Raw genomic sequence first — 13,900 nt, 5'->3', positions numbered from 1 at the left:
TATAGGTGCCGGGGATTCCACAGAAAATAGGACAAAATCCTTGCCTCCAAGGGGCTTACTTGTAGACATTATCTTACCTTCAAAACAAGCTAAGTGGGGAAAATGTGTGTCTCTGTTTTTGACAGATACAACAGAACTTTCACTGTCAGTTCCTGAAAAAGAGAACCCAATTCACAGACCCCCAGATTTGGACAACTGTGGTCATTTAAATAACATTCTGCTGTCAGTTGTACCACCACATAGAACAACATGGTTATTACAGTGAAAACAACAGAAAGTATTCTCATTAACTAATTTTCTTTTCAACTATCAATTTTTGAGGATGGAGAAGGGAAACGGAAAGAGAAGAAAGTGAAGGTTGAATTAGGAATAATATAAGATGGTCTGGGACATTTGCCTACCTGTGAATTTCAGAAAGTGACTCATTCCCATGACGTTAATTTTACACAATTATAAACAGGAATATCTACCACATACGTATCAATAGCTTTGTGTTTATAAGATGACAACCAGTTTTATTTTTATTGAGCATCAATGTCCAATATGTTGTATAAATCATATGAACACTTTGCTTCCCAGGAGTTTATGTATAGTCTAAGAAGATGAGAAACAATATAAGGAATAAAGAGGTACACTGCATTTCTTTTAAACCTAGGTAGCTTGGAGAATAGTCTTTTCTCATTTATGTCTGAGTTTCATGGTTGGCTTCTCACACATTGGGGACCTCTCTTAGAAGAAGAAGAATGGTGTTTTACTGATAATTTATCATATCTCCATCTCTCCAAATGTTCTTTATTACCTACCAGCAAAATGTCTCCTTCTATTGATTGCTTTATTTTTCCTGGTCTTTCAAAACTTTCAACCTTGCCCTTAACAATGCCAAAATTAAAATGTAAAAATAGGCAACAACTGGCTTTTCTATGTAGTAATCACTTATTTTGTCAGTTAGGAGCAAGCCCTCCAGACACTTAGTCCTGAGATACTTGCTGCAGATCTACTGGTTATCACTGAAGACAGACCAATGGGGAAAACAAGTGCATGCTCGCAAACTAAGATACTTGGTTAAAACTTCTAAAAAACTGTTTTACAATGAAATAATTTTCTAAGCCTTTTCCATCAAATATTGACCTTATCATATTTGTTGGACCCAGGCTACCTCCTTGAGAAACAGCAACTTATCTGGCAAGTTATCCACCTAGAAGCCTTCCAACAAGTATTTGTTGAATACCTACAGTACATGAAACACGTTCAAAGACACTAAGAAGAGCGCTCAGTGGACCTAAACGACAGACTCAAATCAGGAAAAGTAATCTTAGATGGAAAGAGATTGTTGTGGTCTCCTCACTGTATTACATTTTATCTCTGAGTTTTAATGCCTTTTCTAACTTACATTTAAGTCCCCAGGGTGAATACTCTGTTCTCTGCTAGGGCTCACTGTGTATTCAGTAATCAAAGTCATTAAAATTAGCACTTTTATATTGAGCTTGTCACTTTCAATGTCCTTTATCAAACATAATCCAAAGGAAATTTTAAAGGTATAAAATAGGTACATTAATTGATGTAGTTTTTATAGGAGCACCTTTAGATCTTACAAACCACAGTATTCTTTTTTCCTTAGGAGCACTTTTACATAAAACACAATTCTCTAAAATACCCAAAGTTTGGCCATATGGTCTAACCTTATCAGGAGCTGCAGGCAGGTCCCATATGCGTGTTGGGTTTAAGCTAACGATCACACTGCTCTGCCCTCCCAACATGGCCAAAAGGCACAAATACTTACTGAATAATTGCACTCTGGGGACTGAGCAAATGTTCTTTCAGTTTTTTACGTCACCTACCCTAACAGTGACTACACAATGTCATAACTCAACACAGCTAAGGATGTACTATAGGTTTTTTTTTTACTGTTGTGAATCTCCAAGACTTCGTGTGATGACTCAAATACTTTTTCAAAGGCCAGTATCACAGCTCTAGCTTATACTGCCAGGAAATGTGGATCTGTCAATAGGATTAGCTAGTTTGTAAGAGCAGCAAATGGATTTATCCTTAAAATTCTCAAGACTTTCATAGACGAAACACTTCCCAACAACCCTCTGGGCTTTCAAAAGGCTTCCAAAGACTCCAGAGTAGAAACGGAGTCACGGCAGCAAGTGGGGTGTAGAGGAACCCGCCTGACAGCAGCTCTGCTCCTCAGCAGCTGCTCAGAGGGAAGGGCCTTTGGCCAGCACCCATTCTTTGCCCAAGGGTATCAGTGTCCACAGTCTGAGTCCCTAAGTTAATATTAACCCAGCCCAGGAAATTTCTCTGGCCAGGACACATACTCAAGCTACTCTCCAACTAGTTTTTTATTTGCCTCCAGTGTAACAACAACCACCACAGAAAAGTGTCAGCACTTAAGTATTTTAAGGATCTTAATGCAGTCTTAATTTGGGAAGCAGTGACGAGGCTGGCCCTGGTGAATCAGGTGTCAAGGGCCTTTCTCCAGTCTCCCCACAGTGGAGAATGGCATCAAGTACCCAAGTCCTTACTGGTCCCTCATAAAGATCCTCGAGTTGGCCCTCAGTCAGCTCTGCTGGGTGCCCTTCATGCCTGCCCGAAGGGAGCAGTTCCCAGGCCCTGGCGACAGGGGACTGAGGTTTAGGTCTCCTCCCGGCAGCCCCAGGGGGATTTGCACAGCTAGAACACTGGTCAGTCAGGCATCTAGACCTGCTTGTTGGCTAGGGTTTACAAAGAGCTGTTTTCTTCCTTTCTAAACTCAATTCTGTTGCTTCTTATTTCATTCAAGGTCTTGATCCATCAGATACCAAGGCGGATTTCAGGTGTACTTACTGAATAATAAAGGCACCATAAACTACAAAAATTAAAGCAGAATCCAACTTGGCACAAAATATGATATAGTGATGAAACAGTAGAGCTCTGAAACAGACCCTGATAGTGACAAAATTTGGTACATAATAAAAGCCAATATCCACATAGCATTTAATCACGTCAGGCACTCTTCCAATTGCTTTACATACATTAATTCATTTAATTCTCACAATGATCCTATGAGCAGACATTATTATAACTATTTTACAGATGAGCAAACTGAGGCACAGACTGCTTAAGTAACCTGCCTAAGATCACCAAGCTGGCAGTTATTGGAGTTGGGATTTGAAACTTGGCAGCTGGTTCCAGAATCCATGCATTTAACTTCTATCCTATGACAAAGATGGTATCACACTTATTGGCTAAGAAAAAGATTATTTAGTAAATAATAGAAAAGGGAAACGAAGTTATAACGTCACCATATATAGTGTCCTAAAATAAAGTGCAGATGTTTTTAGAATTAAACATCTAAAAATACAAGAAAATATAGTCAAGTATTGGTTTAATATTGGGCAAGGGAAGAATAATGGAAGAATCCACAAATGAAAACATTTAGCAGATTTGACTAAATAAAAATTTAACTTCTATATATTAAAAATCAAGTAATCAGCTGGAAAAAATATTTGCAACATATAATATATGGTTAATAGCTTCACTAAACAAAAGCTTGTTACATGCTGGCAAAAAAAAGAGATGTTTATCATGATAAGGAAATATGCAAATTGCATTCACGAAAGAAGTAAAATGACCAACAAACATATAAAAACTGGTTCCTCTCATGATCAAAGCAATGCACATGAATAAATAGTAAGATATCCTTTACACACTATCACATATACAGAGGTTTCAAAAACAAGGGATATATTCAGCATTGGTAAGGATAGGCTACCACTGCGGGCATATAAATTGTCCAACCTTTCTCGAGGCCAGTTTCTCAAAGGTTATCAAGAACCTTGAAGATGTTCCCTCCCTTTAGCCCAATAATTCCATTTCCTGAGGAAATCATCAGAAATGTGCACAAAGTGTACAAAAATGTTCTTTGCAGAATTACTTAAAGTGTTGAGGCCATTTATGAGATAACACCTTTGGTCACACCATGCTGGACTCTCATCTCCAAACTGGGCACATGAATTTGAAGATTTATATCATGGTAACTTCCCTGCATTCCTGAATGAATTTTCCTAGGAGACAACTGACACTTCAACTTGTGCTCTGGAGTTTTAATCCTGGGGACCTGGTTGCAATATTAACTTTGTCGTTTCCACCAAGAGCAAAGGAATCCAGTGGCTTCTTGCATAAAAGACTCAAGGTGGCCATGCTGAGGCCCTGGTGCTCTGAAAATTTCTCTCTAGATTAGTCTCCCGGGGCCTCATCATGTCTCCTAATTCTATCCTGTGTTGAGGACTCTTCTCTCCCTCCTGGCTTTCCCTCAGCACTGATGACTTCTACATCTATATGTGACTTTAGCCAAATGTCAGCAATGAACTGTGAAACCCCTCCTGTCTGGTTCTCCATCGTCACATCAGAGTCCACCGCCTGAAGAATATCCAGAGTCCACGAGGAATATCATGATGCCTCTCAAACTAGATTCCCTTCCTGACTCCCCACCCTGGTCCGGGCCCTGCTAGGTTTTGACTTTATTATTGGGGGAACCATTTAGCATTTTTAAGCAAGGGAACAAAAATTCAAGCTTTTGTGGTAAGGGGAAAACTTGGACAACTCTGAGACTTGGAATGAGTAGAGAGGTAAAAGAAAAGAAGAAGAAAAGGTAAAAAGATCAGTTAAGAGGCCTTCTTTAGAGTAGTGTCAACTTCTTATCTGTGAATCCCCAGCATCTGGGACAATGTCTAAAATGTCATGAGAGTTCAGCCAAATTGAAATGAATAGAAAATTTTGTAACACTCAATGAAAGCAAGCAAACTAGGGTCTTAGAAAGTTTGTTTTATTTTTATCAATAGTTAGCAGTTAACATATTTTGCTTTTTTGCTTTTATTTCAAAGAATCCTATTATGACCCCCACAAACCCAAAGTAACCCAGGTCTGGAGCTCTGGACTTAGAATCAGAGGATGGTTGCCACTGATGCGCTGAGCACCTTTGGGTGAACTGCCCTGCTTCTCCTTATCAGTAAAGTGGAGACACTGTTCTCCTCCCAGGGCTGTTGTGAGCCTGACTCACGTCTTGCCCATCACATCCGTAAGAATGAGTGACTGTGCAAGGGCAGAGGTCGTCTTACACGTATTTGATACGCCAAGTGGGTACCAGTACCGTGGTAGGCATATTTGGTAGGAGACAGTCCTTTCTTAAGTGACTGAATGAATGAGAGCTTATGTACTCGAGTCATGACACTTACTAAGGAGGCTTGGAAGGGCAGAGGCTTTTTTTTATCCACCCTGTGATCCTGCCAGTTTTCCTAATAATTCATCCATGGTTTTGTTTCCCTTTTGATTTACAATCATTAGATTAAGAATGTCCTTGAGAAAGAATCTAAGTCTTAGGCTTAAAGGGCCTAGGAATATTTCTTCAGTTGACACTGAAAAACAATCATTTGGAGAAGGTAGTGGGTTATGAAAGCTTCTTTGAAAATCCACCCAGCCACTCTGTGATAGGGTCTCCCGACTGCCACTTCTCATGAATCTGATGATCTCACACAGCTCAGGCTTGCTCTAGCCTCAGGCAAAATAGGAAAGAGTGATCACCTTTCCTTTCCTCCTCCAACTCCCACTGTTCCCCATGGTAGGGAAAACAGGGCTGGACAGAAAGCCTGGGTCTGCTCCTGCCACTGCCATTAATTTCTGAGACCTGGTCTCTTTGCTGCTGTCCTGTAACCTGGAGTGCGGTTCACTTCACAGCTCCGCAGTGAGGATGAGCAGATGCATGAGGGTGCCTTGGGTCCATCTCAGGTCAGCGTGTGGTGCTCCTAGGATCCAGGTTCCCCCTGTTTTCTGACCCGACAAGGTGCCCAGTGATCTGGATTGGGCCACCAGAGAGTTTTCTTGGGCAGACACAGATCTTTTTGCTTTTTAAAAAAATTTAGTTGTCAATATTTAAAAATAAAGAGGTTTCATACATTTACAAAAATGAGATTTTCAGCTTCCCTTGAAAAACTGGAGATCTGGCCACATTGAGCAACATCCCCATCTGGAAATAATCATCTGGAGGGAGCAAGCAGGGGCTGCCCCAGTTCACCGCAGTCTATTTTGCTAAAAGATAATTGTGAAACAAAGGTCAAACCACGACTCTCATATAGATATAGAAATGAACACTTGTTAAAGATTGTATTTAATTCATTCGTGAGGAAAATGGTGAGCTGTTACAACCAGTTCAAAGGAGAATCCAAAGATCAGGAATGCTGAAATAAATGTGTCATTGGAGGCAAAACCGGGGGAGGCAGGTCAGCTGAGCGTCTGCTGGACGGAATTTACATGTCTATGGGCAGGAATTATTTGGCATTGCTATGGGTTATCCACAGTTTGCAGAGTTGTCAAATAGCTCCCATTGACTCAGATTCACATAACCTGGAAGCTGTGTTCCCATCGAGAGTTTAGACTCCAGACAATGCAAAGCTTTCCAATCAAGTACCAATTTTCCCCTACACTTCTATTTCCTGTTGTCCTATTTAGGGACTATCTGGCTCCAGAAGTGTTTGTCCACTCAGATCCTATAGAGCTGTCATTCCTCTTGTTTTTATTCAGTTTCTTCTATTGCAAGGTGTAGAAATTGGACTAGATAATCTCCAAATTCCCTTACGACTCCTTAATTCGAATTTCTTGCACTGCTTCCATCCAACACCCCTCAACACACATCACCTCCATGAATTATTCCTCTTTATTCAGCCATCAGGTCCTTATCAGCGAGATGTAACTGCTTTAATTTGCGGTGAGGTGTCAATGGGTGATGTTTTATTCATATGATACTTTATCCTCAGCAACATCTACTCCTACAGCTTCAATTACCATCCCAAACCATCATCAGTTTCATGAAAGCACCCCGTGAGATGCAGCTTTGAACATCTGCTGCCAGGAAGGCCCAGACATCTACCTGTCAGCGAAGACCCTCGCCCCATAAGATTGTGCCCTTTTCCCCAATGCCCCCTCACCCTTGACCCCATCCCAGAGAGAGGACAACCTCTGTTGGTAAACTGGGAATGAAGATAACTGAAGGCTGAGAAAAGGAGACAACTGCACGTCTTCCTGGACTCCAGCTAAGGGGCAGAGAAGAGATTGAGGATACCGGGCTAAGATTTAATTTTAATTACCACACGTTACTGGGCATCGTAATTACCAACTTGAGCCTATTGTAACTTGAGAATTGGTTACAAAATTGAAATTATTACATGAAGACCAGAACAATTTGAGGTCAGATGAAGTTTTTACCTAAGAATAAGGAAAGAATCTCCCCACTTCATTCATTCATTCAACAAATAATTATCGAGGGCCAAGTAGGAGCCCGGCACTGTTTTAGGTGGTAGAGACATAGCAGCAAAGACGACAAATAAACAGTCCTGCTCTCCCATGGTTTACATCCAGTGTAGAAATCGTAAAGGAAAGTTGAGGGACAAAATGGAAATTGCACTTTGAATACCTCGGGAATAAGTTTTGCTTAATCTATGCTCTCATATCCCTATCAGCCCACACCTCCTGGCGTTGGAGGCTCACTCCTCGTCTGTGCTCTGCACTGTCCCTTCCACTTCCTCCAGGACCAGGCACACAAATTATTGCCAGCCTCACCCCAGCGCACATCAAGGTACCTAATCTTTGCATCCCCCTGACTTAGAGGGCCTTACCATTGTTCCCTCGGCCAGACTAAACTTTGGACTCTAGGCTCCTGACCTCCCTCAGAGCATTTTCTTTAGAAAACTTGTAAAGCCTTTGTCTGGCCCTTGGAGATGTGTGTAAATCTTTTAAAAAGCTTCTTGCCAATTTTACAACCCAGGAATGTCTTTCTCAAGGACTGAGAGCCATCCCTTTGAAATGTAATCCTCAAGGAACTTAGTCCCCTGAACTCCCAGTCTCTGTGGGAGGGTAGGAGCCTAACCCCGTGGGTGGGCACCTTGCTCCAACCTGTAGAAGCACCTGCTGCCGTACAGACAAGAGCAGTTTATATTTCTTTTGGATAAAGCCAATTAGCAAACACACATGGCCTATGACCTCCTTTCATCCCAGGGTCTTACAGAATCCGGACGGCTGACCTCCTCCAGTCCTTTTCCAGGGGCTCAGGCCAGCCCTTAAGAACCCTCCCAGCCTGTGCTTCAGCCGGTGGAGCTCAGACTGCTCTGGTCTCTCTCTTCCACTGCAATGGTCCCTTTCCCTCCCTTGCAATGACCTTTCCAAATCGAAGTCTCTCCTCACTGAGTCTGAATTCATTTTTTATTGGACACCCCTCCACCTTCAGTCCTGCCCTTGCTCTCACTCTCTCAGGCCTTTCCTTCACCTGTAGGTTTCATCAAATATGCCTTCCATTCCCTACCCCTCCCACTCACTCCATAGCCTTCTAGAACAGAAGTCTGGTGGTGCCTTTCTCCCGAGCGTCCTTAAATCTTTCCTGGAACAGGGCATCAGTTTTGCTGTCAGATAGACCCGGGTCAGAAAACCAGCTCAGCTATTTACCTTTGGGGCAACTCACCTTCTCTAAGTCCTTGTTTCCACCATTTAGAGAATCCGGATGACTCCCTCCCCCTCAAGAAAGGCAGCCATTGCTTATTATTACTAAGTCAGGAAACCAACGTTCGAACTCAGAGGGCCATGGTGTCCTCTGCTTAAATGACAATAGCTAACATTTGCTTAGGGGTCACTAGGCGCCAGCTCAGCAGTGTAGATGCCTTATCTCATTTAGTTCCTCACCACAATCCTATGATGTAGGTGTTCGTAGGTACTGTTATCTTCCTCTCCATTTTACCGACAAGGAAACTGAGGTTGAGAAAGAGAAGTTAGGGCATTTGTCCAAATCTCACAGCTAAGACGTGCTGGAGCTCATATTTGAACCCAAGTCTGTGCAGAGCTTCCCTGCTCTGCACCACCTCCAAGATCAGGGTTAACCAAGGTTAATCACTCTCTCCTCCCTCTCCTGCCTGCCTCCCACGGACTCCCGCCTGCTCCCCTGCCCTGGTGCGGTGGCTCCTACTCTCCTCTTCATGCCCAGTGACTGCTTCCTCCTCACCCAAACACTCACACATTTCACCTCGTTATCTGCAAGACAACTTTAAAAATCCGTTTTCTGTAGTCTTCCCTAACTCTCAGAGACAGCCTCTTCTGCATACTCTCAGCTCGTCACATCTATTTCCACACACGCTTCCTTGGAGAGCTTCCATTTAGGTTTGAGGTGACCTTAGAGCCAGGAGAAGCCGAGGGAGGTATCCAGACAGGAGGCCCCAGGGAGGAAGGAATTTAGAACTTAGAGCAGAAATTTAGAGTAGGATCAGAAGGTAACCAGATTTGTTGAATTACAGAGGTATAATGACAAATGCTGGTAAATTATAAATGACAATGAAACGATAAATGGGGTGGATTTACAGTCTTGCAGGCTGAAATCAGCTTGATGACCAGGTAACGCACAACTTGAACCCAGAGACTATGGGCTACAAGTGCCCCCTGAGAGGGCATGTTTTGAAGCCCCTGCAGGAAAAGCCCCTATAAATGGGCACTCAGCTCATCGCCTTTTATCATGAAGAGAATCACCCTGGATATGAGCGTCCCCAATCTTGCGCCCGGGGCACAGACCCTGCTCACAAGCAACCTCCACACATTAGAAGGGAATTCCAAAAAGCCTGGGATGGTACAATTGTTTCCTTAGTTGGTAAAGGCCTTCATCCTTTGAAAGACTTAAAATTAAATATACAGAATGAAGTAATTCAAATCTTGATTAATATTTTATATTGAATTTGGAAATAACCTGTGCATATTTGGTATTGAAAGTATTTGCAATATTTAGGAGTTTAGCATTTTAGAGTCTAACAGATTCATCTTAGGATTCCAATTTCAAATGTATACTCTCAATTCAGACTTTGATTTTTAAGTTGAAAGTTACAAGAGTTTTGCTGTTTTAAAATAGTATCATGATTACCAGACTTTAAGATGAATCTCTGTATAGTTAACTTATTAGCTTTACTAGAACTGTTCAAGTGCGTGAGAAGGTTTTGTATACTAGTCAGCTGCAAAACTTAACAGAAAAAAGAATTTATTAAATTTAAAAATGAGTTTAAAATATCTAAGGAAATTCAAGTAACTAAATTATAAGAAGCCCCTGAAGCCAAAGGCTAAATTCACTAGATTTATAAATAATTAGAATTGTGGGTTGGATTTAAAAGCTGGAAAATTAATTTTATTTATTACTTCAATAAATTATATAATTTGAAAACTTCTGTACTGGGAAACTGCCCTGTGGGAAACCTAAAAATCTATGTTGATGTACAATAATTACTGTTCATATTTCTGTTTCCTGCCTTTAAACTATGAATTGAGTAGAAAGGATCTTCTCCCTCTTTTCATCCCCATCACCTAGCACAGCAACGGCCAGAAGAGTAGGTCATTCATCACAGGAATACCAGCAGCTGATATTTATTACTTACTATATGCCAGGACTGTGATATGTGCTTTATCCGCACAATCTAGAGGAATCCTCACCACAACCTACTTACACGGTTGAGAGGGAACAGCGACGACCCAGAAAGTTTAAACAACTGGTTAAGTTCACACAGGGAGGAGCTGGAGCCCAGGCTGAACGCAGGCTCTCCGACTGCAGGCGCTGCATCTTCCCTCAACCTTTATGTTAGCAGCTGAGTGCGTGAAACTCTTTCACGGTGGGACTTCCGACAGTATCATTTGAGCTGAGGAGACAATATGCATGTGCTAGAGAAATGGATATAAATCATCCCATGTGGACAAGTGACCAGGACAGAGACATAGGGTCCAAGTGGAACTTCCTGGGAACGATTTGAGAAAAGTGAAAAGGCTGTCTTCCTTAAAAGACAGAAAACATGAAGATTCCGGAGGGAGGGAGATAAGTGACGCAGAAAAAAGCAGTTTGGACCATGAAAAGCACTGCCTGGCTCCTGGTTTCTTTGGTGGAGGCCTGGGGACCCTTCCTTCACGGTCAGTTGGCTGTTGTGGCATTTTGATTTGGAGCCAGGTAACCCAGATTACGCAAAACAAGATTCCTCAGGAACCAAGGAAAATGCAAGAGAAAGCTTCGGCACTGGTCTAAGGCAAGAAGTGTGAGAGAAGCAGCAGAGGCGGAGGCGGGCCCAAATAAAGGAATAGTATGAGGGGTCGGTTGACCCGGAAGCGAAACCAAGCAAAACTACCCACTAAATTTTGGTTAGTGTGCCAATTTGTGGCAAACCATGAATAGCGAGTCTATACTTTTAATTTAGCTAATTAAAGTCAGCACCCAGAGATATGCATACGCTGTGGTAGCTTTTTGCATTCTGAACTTCAAATGCGTACTCTACTGAGAGAGTACCGTGGGGGGAGGAGAATCAGAAGCAAAGGGGACAGGCTGGACTGCGGTGTGTCCGGGGCCTACCTGACAGAAAAGCCAAGGAGAGTGCTATGTGTTTGTGTTGCACGATTGGCAGGTGAGGGAGGGAAAGACTAGACTTCTGCTCAAATGGTGTTTCAGATTTTTAAATTAAACCATGGTCACCTTGCCTAAACCCACCTCCCCCAACCCCCAAGACAAGATTGCAGCCTACTTTCCACAGACTTCCACGGATCACAGCAGGACTCCTCAGCAGCAGGGGTGTAGCCCATGGAGGGCGTCTGGGAAACCTGTGGGTGGAACGTGTGGTTATCACAATGACGGGGGGCACTACCGGCATTCAGTGGGTGGGAACCAGGAGTGTAGACATACCACAGAAAGTTAGAACGAGCAAATGAAGAGTCAAGACACACCTCACACGACTTCCAAAAACCCATTTACAGTCATCAGAACTTAGAATCTAACTTTTATAGATACAAGAAACTTCTGATATGGGTATAATATATGCTAAGTTTTCTAAGAATGCAATTATACATACATCTAAGGAGGATCATATTTTGTTTTGTTCTGAACTTTCCAAGTTGTTCACTCCTTCAGGAGCTGACGTGAACGGTGATGGCGCTCACAGTATTGAAGGGGCCAATACCATCCTTCCCCCGACACATCAGGCCGGTTTGCACTTCTGCCCATTGTGACTGCCCACATGGATGCAAGCAATTGACGACCTCATTATGCCTTCAGTGTGGCTGTGCTCACACATCAATATGTTGGAGTATGTGTGATTTTATTATGTATTACTTTCCTTTAATTTCTTGTTTATATAAGATAGGGCATTACATTTGGATTACGTTAGATAGGTTATAGTAGCTATGACTTTCATACTAGGATAATAAAGGACACATTACAAAATATGAAAGGGGGCATGGGGTGTGACAGGAAAGAAAAACTATCCTGGTTGAATTACGGTTTTAGAGAAAGCAAGTACGTAGCATCATGAGTTAGGATACAAATCGAAGAGAGAAGAAACAGCATTGCTAGAACATGCAGATACTGGAAGAGAAGATGCTGTACAATATAGAATTATCCTTTCTTTTCAAATCAAATCCACTCATCTGTGTGCCTACTGGTTGGCTTATGGCCAGCAGGAGCATTATCTGAAATAACAAGAGAGAACTCAAGAGAAAAATGCAGCCGGAGGTGGGCTCCTTTCCCTAGAACACTGATTCTCACATTAGTGTGCGTGAGAACAAACTGGCATGTTTAATGAAAATAAGATTCCTGGGCCCTTTCTCCAGAGATTCTGACTCAGGAGGTGTGGGGTGGGGCTCAGCCGCCAGAATTAAGAATATAAATCGCTCTACTCTGATGCAGCATTTCTGTACATCGGCACCCTTCACGCTGACGTGCATACAAATCTCCCAGAGGGCTTATTATTTTTTTGTTTGTCTTTTTGAGGAAGACTGGCCCTGAGCTAACATCTGTTACCAATCTTCCTCTTTTTGCTTGAGGAAGTTTGATGTTGAGCTAAAATCTGTGCCAGTCTTCCTCTATTTTATGTGGGATGCCATCACAGCATGGCTTGATGACTAGTGCTAGGTCTGTGCCCGGGATCCGAACCTGTGAACCACAGGCTGCCAAAGTGGAGACGCAAACTTAACCACTATGCCACTGGGCTGGCCTCTTCCCAAAGACCTTTTTTTTTTTTCCTTTTGAGGAAGATTATCCCTGAGCTAACATTTGCCACCAATTCTCCTCTTTTTGCTGAGGAAGACTAGCCCTGAACTAACAGCTGTGCCCATCTTCCTTTGCTTTATATGTGGGACACCTGCCACAGCATGGTTTGACAAGTGGTGTCTAGGTCCACACCTGGGATCTGAACTGGTGAATCCTGGGCTGCCAAAGTGGAACATGCAAACTAAACCACTGTACCACCAGGCCAGCCCTGAGAGACCTTTTTAAAATGTGGATCCTGACTCAACAGGTCTGGGGTAGGGCCTGGCATTCTGCATTTCTAAAAAGCTCCCAATGATGCTGATACTGCTGGTCTATGGACCACACTTTGAACAGCACACTTCTGTCCATTTTGGGACAATAGATTCTGGAGCATTACGGAAGGGCAGGTAGAGGACTCCCCTTCAACATCCAGGTGCCTTACTCGGTAAGGATGAGACAGGCATTCCTACACTGAACAGGGTTTTCACTGACGTTCCCATCCTACAGATCAATGGGCTGAATTGCAGGGGAATCGGTGACCAACCCGGGCTCACCCAGGAGGGTGGTGTGTTGGCTTCCCCACAAACTATGGGAGTGTTTAATCGCACTGTACTGAGGGATTTGCCAACACTAAGCCAAGTGCTCATTGGGATCTTGTTGCAATACTGCCTTACATAAAAAGCCCTAATTTCTAAGCATCGGCCTGCGCGCAGGTCTACACCCATGCATCTGAAATCGTCCGGATGGTGTCCTAACAGCAGGGCATGGAGGCCTCAGGTAGTTCAGACCCGAGCACAGGACTAGGAGACTGCTGCCAGCAGTTGAGAACCCATGTCTACAGAC

Source organism: Equus asinus, chromosome 22 (assembly GCF_041296235.1).
Source record: "Equus asinus isolate D_3611 breed Donkey chromosome 22, EquAss-T2T_v2, whole genome shotgun sequence".
NCBI lineage: Eukaryota > Metazoa > Chordata > Mammalia > Perissodactyla > Equidae > Equus > Equus asinus.
This window is presented reverse-complemented; position numbering follows the sequence as displayed.